The sequence below is a fragment of the Eutrigla gurnardus genome, assembly GCF_963514095.1.
Source record: "Eutrigla gurnardus genome assembly, chromosome: 3".
Lineage (NCBI taxonomy): Eukaryota > Metazoa > Chordata > Actinopteri > Perciformes > Triglidae > Eutrigla > Eutrigla gurnardus.
In genome coordinates, this window is record NC_139917.1 from 8,200,224 (window position 1) to 8,205,903 (window position 5,680).

The window sequence follows — 5,680 nt, forward strand, 5'->3', positions numbered from 1 at the left end:
AGCGGCTGTGAACGCGTAGCTGCAGCGCTCAGCTGTCGCGCCCAGCCGCCGCTAGAGGGACAGACCGGGGACTAACGGGGCATTTCAGCCCTCAGTTCGGTCTCAAGGATGAAATTGACTACGCGAATCGCCTACCAAAGACACGTTTATAAACTGTAGATGGACGGAGATAGATATAAGAGTCTAAATAGAGTATGATAGCCGAATGTCATTGACCATAAGGATAACGTGGATAATAATCTCCTGTTGGAGGTCACGGGGGCCGTTGAACGCTTACAATGAGACAAAATATAAACTTAATTACACAAAGCTTTCTGTAGGATGCCAACATTTTTACATCAAACATTTTTACAGGCAAAACAAACCAGGATTAAAGAGGCTTCCCTGTCTCAGAGGGACTAAAGGATTAAAGAGGGCCCTGGACACACAAGATCACCTCTACAGTTCTGAGAATGAATCTCCACATGTTCATGGGGCATCATTCTTTCTTGAGCAGGGGGCTACAAAGTTTACAACAGCAAAAACTGTGGTGTCCCTCAGACAATAGTCCTGTGAATCACCTATTTTGCATGTTTCTTTGGGTTAATTATTAAAGTCCCCCTCCACTCAACAATGTGTTTTTCTTATTTTTCTGTCCTCTAAAATGTCTGACACTGACTATAGTGACTTGTATCTGAGCAGATTTTGTCATTAGAGAGGTGTTTTCACATTCCTCTCCTGAAGGAGGAGATTTCTGTGCACCTCTGTGAAATTTGAAATTCAAACGAATCCTGGCAAGCGAGATTATGTACGCATAGAAGCGCGAGCAGCTGTGGTGATTGGGGCGAGTGGTATTTGCATATCATGAATATTCAGTGTCTCAGAATTGCTCCATGAGGAGAGAGCAGTGGATGTCCTGAGAGCCCAATTTCAGAGGATAACTTTTTATTTGGGGAAACAATGTTAAACAAAATATTAGGCATTTCAGATTATTTTTATATACCTAGAAACATGCCTGGAGGGGGTCTTTAAGATAGTTTGTCCAAGTTCGTTTTTAAAAACTTGACTACAATTTTAGTTAATGCCAACATCAACTGCTGTGTTATATCTTTTATTTTATTTATTTATTTTTATTTCGAACATGTGAAAGAAATAACAACATAAATAGAAATAATGTAAAGAAAAGGAAAAACAACAACAACAAAAAACAAAAACAAACAAACAACAAACAAGAATAATAACAAAATCAGAGTAACATTTTTTTTTTACCAGTAATAAAACAAAATATTTTAACATTTTAACATGTCCGAAAAGGAGTAGTAAGAAGAATAACTTATTTAATACTACCCCTTCTCCATTTTCAAACTTTATCACATTGAATCCTTTTTAATCTATTTCATAATATATAGTTTAGACATTTGCCTAGACACTTTTCCTTCTTTTTTTTTTTTTTTTTTAGTACATCTTTATAATCAGTGATTAGGGCTTCCTTCTTCCTCTCTGTACTTTATGAAAATTCCTTCTTTATACATCTTTTTAAACTGAATCGGACTTGTTTTTTTTTCTAATTAAATATTGTAGTTTCTAGTACAACTCAAATTTCAGGATATAACTAATAATTGTCCTACTTTTACCATTTAAACGTTTTTCCTCAGGGAAAGCGAGCAAAGAATAACAAGGCAGCAAGACCTGTTCTTTTACCCCTGACATCCAGTCAGGGCCGGTTTTTGCTATGGGCAATGTGGGCGACCGCCCAGGGCGCAATCTATGTGAGGGCGCACGAGCGAGCGCCCTCCAAAAAAAAATAAAAAAATAAAAAAATAAAAAATAAATAAAAAAACTGTCGCCATATCTCTATACTACCGCCGCTCATTTCCATGTCAAAGTTGGTGGAGTGGGCGCTTGGGCGCCCTCACGTCAACTTGCTGCTGAGAGTCAGAGTCATAGAGGTTATGTGTGTGTGTGTCAGAAGAGGCAAGAGGGAGGGGGGCGGCGGGGGATCAATTTGCGACTGCAGAGGTCGGCAAGAGGGAGGGGGCGGGCCCGGCATGAGCGCCCGCACAAAAAAAAAGGTGCGTCTGCTGATGATGAGAGACTGGTTCACAGCCGCGGAAGCGCCGCGAATAGTCGCGGCCGCCCCGCGCCGTGAAGCGATCGTTTCGGCATCTGCTCTATTTTTTGCGCGTGTCGCGAGCGATCGTGTCAATTCTGGCAGGAAATCACACAAAGAAACACGAGACAATCCGGTCAATTTTCAAAATAAAATACCGCAATTGACAAATGCGATATTTGTGTATCTAAACTCGCACTGGGAAACAGGAAGAGAAAATACATTTAATAAATGTGAAGAGTAGATAAACAAATATATGTATTTCAACTGTATATCTACACTGTCTACTACCATACACACTATCTCTGTCTGTCTGTCTGTCTGTCTGTCTGTGTGTGTGTGTGTCTCTCTCTCTCTCTCTCTCTCTCTGAACGGATAAATAGAAGAAGTGTACAAACTTTTTGGTTACAGAAACATGGCATATTTATTTTATGAGGTTATGATAAAAAAATAGCTCTGAATGAACAACAGATGAGCAGAAGCGCTTGTCGACCGTCGCAGAGAATTACCGTCTGGTCTGAACAGGGGGGCAGGAGGTCCATTTGTGTGTGCGTGTGTGTGTGTGTATGTGGGGGGCGGGGGCTGGAGGTGAGGTTCGCCCAGGGCGTCATGAAACCTAGGACCGCCACTGGCAACATCCGTTACCAGTGTGAACAAAAGTCCATAATGCACCATTCACCAAACAGACTCGCCTGCTGTAGCGTGGCGGAGCAGAGCGGTCGAAAACTGTTTGCGATTCCGACTAGCAACACACCTGAACCCGGAAACACTAGTACCCACCTATGTAACCCCCCTTCCTGGTGCACTGAGGACGCCTACTGGCCCCATACAGACACACACCCCCAAACACAGAAATGGCTCATACAGGTGCTGTTTTACACATCATGAAACGCTCAATAATTAATGAAGAGAGACGACAGACACATCACAGAGGGATTACGGAAACTGTTAAAAAAAGTGATTTTATTAAATGATGGTTATATTCTGAAACAACTGAGGAAGCCTGGCTTCCCTTGGCCTCTGCAAGAAAACGCCACTGGTGGAGCGGTCTAGGTCTGGGTTCAGCACAGTGTCAAAGTCGCCTACTAAGATTATATGTGAGTTTGGGAAGATGGCTTATTCTGCAAATAGGGAGTGGAAAAATGTGGGGGAGTCTGTGTTTGTGCCATAGATACCCGCTATTGTTACGTTGTCAATGTTACCGTTAATTATGATGAAATGCCCTTCTGTGTCAGTTACAGTTGAAATATGGGAGTATGGTGTGTTTTTGTTTTAGCAGGATGGAAATACCACTTTTTTTTAATTGTAAATTGCATGGACAGTCTGGCTACTCCATCCAGAGTAGCCAGAATTTCTCAATTTCCAAGACTCTGCCTCTGAGATGGGCTTCTTGTAATGGACAGATCAAATCCAATCCACTTTATGTATAAAGCACGATTTTAACAAACACAAGGTTTCCAATGTGCTGTGCAACAAGATGAAACATAATACATAGATAACACAATAAAAACACAATACAAAGATGAAGTACAAAATACAAAGTTAAAAGTAATAAAATATCATAAAATAAATAAAATATACTGCCCGCACAAGACAAAAAATATGCATGTCATAAAACCAACACCCTACATGGTGAATGTAGGTGTAGCTGTCTGATTTCAGTTTGTGTACATGGTTGAATATTTTGGTTCTTTTTGCAGGGGAGCTGATTCCTTTTAGATTCTAAGAGGTTATATTCAGAGCCAATGCATGGTGTTATTTTTGGTTAACCTGAAGTGAAAATGCCATGTTCTAACCATTTGAATCATAAAAAGTCATAGTAGCTACAGCATGTCGAAAAAAGTCATAGTGTAGTATGTCGAAAAAAGTCATGCAAATTTCATATAGTGGGTCGAAAAAAAAATCCAGATTCCAAAATCAGATTCCAGCTCGACAACCTTGATAAGAGAGGACCATAGCCAGTAGTCAATGTACAGGACAGACAGGGAGCTGTGCTGAACTTCCAGCTTTAGAAAGGACATTAGTGGAGCTTACCACTGAGGGCCCAGAAACCAGGCTTGCTCTGGTAAGTCTGTCACAATCTGGTGTCATGTTAATGCTCTCACCTTTGGTCTATCGCTGGTAATGGGTTATATATAATATATATGGGTTATAATTATGATTTAATTATTGAATTTTCACTCAAATTTGTATGAATATAAAAGAAAATTAAAATGCTATTGTGGAATTGTGGTTTTTATTTTCACGTTCACATTATGCTGTGCTTCTATTGATCTGCTGATGAGATTCCTCAATTATTGCACTACATCTCAGGCCCAGCAGAGGGCAGCACCAGGTTACACAGATGCTGTTGCACATCACGTTGTGTGACCTGGACTCTGCAAATTCACGAGATATGAAACGATACAACACTATACATTTGGTAGACTTTTATTCTCTATCAGCCATAGACACACTGCAACCATTTTATTTTTGTCTTTTTGAATTTTGATACAGTAGTACATGCCCTTATAGATTAATATATGCATTGTATATCGATATAACTGTCATCACAGAAAGGGGATGCTGTTTCTTCAAATTAAAAGCATACCTGTCACAGTGAACTTCCACTAGTTTGCATTTTACATTTTTCTAAATCACAAAGTAACAGTGACAGTGTAATAAATACATTACATGTTGTAGATGTCGTATTTGGGCATAGTTACGAGTTCACTAACTGATGACGTAAGCAAGATGCGCCAAGGCGAGAGACAGGGTCATGTAAAACATAATTAAGGTTGGCGGCACACGCACGCCGGAGTGAGACCGAAGCACATTGTATGTATTTATTATATCCGGGCTGCGAATACTACATGGTGTCAGAGTTAAGTGCTCATCGACCTGCCGATGGAAGATGGACAGCACAGGTATCCTCACGCCACGGATGGACTGGGATTCGTCTAACCTGCCTGATGCATGGAGAAAGTTTCGCCAGCATGTAGAGCTAATGTTTTCGGGTCCGCTACGCTCTAAAGACGAAGAGGAGCGATGTAGCTACCTGCTACTTTGGGTCGGCGAGAAAGGCCGCGACGTATTTAACACATGGACTCTTACGGCGGATGAAAGAAAAGTACTAAATACATACTACGACAGGTTTGGAGCTTATGTAACTCCAAAAGCAAACCCCATTTTTGCTCGCTACAAGTTTCACGAGAAGAAACAGGGGGAAAGTGAGAGCTTCGACCAGTTTGTGACTGAGCTAAAGCTACTCATAAAAGACATATACACATCCTCCTTTGACGCTTGTTCTTGTCATGTATTTTTTGACAAAGTAAACCCGTTTATACCAAAAATATCTGCAGAAAATTGTGAGCTTTGTAAAAGTCCAATAACATTAAATGAATTACAGTCTGTTGTTATAAAAATGCCACTCAATAAAAGTCCTGGCCCAGATGGATTACCTTATGAATTTAATGTAAACTTTTGGGAAGATATAAAACACATGCTTTTGGAAGCCTTGGTAGATTGTGTCAAAAATAAGGAGTTGACGGTTTTTATGAAGCAAGGCATAATATCTCTTCTTCCAAAACCAAACAAAGATCTTCTATTACT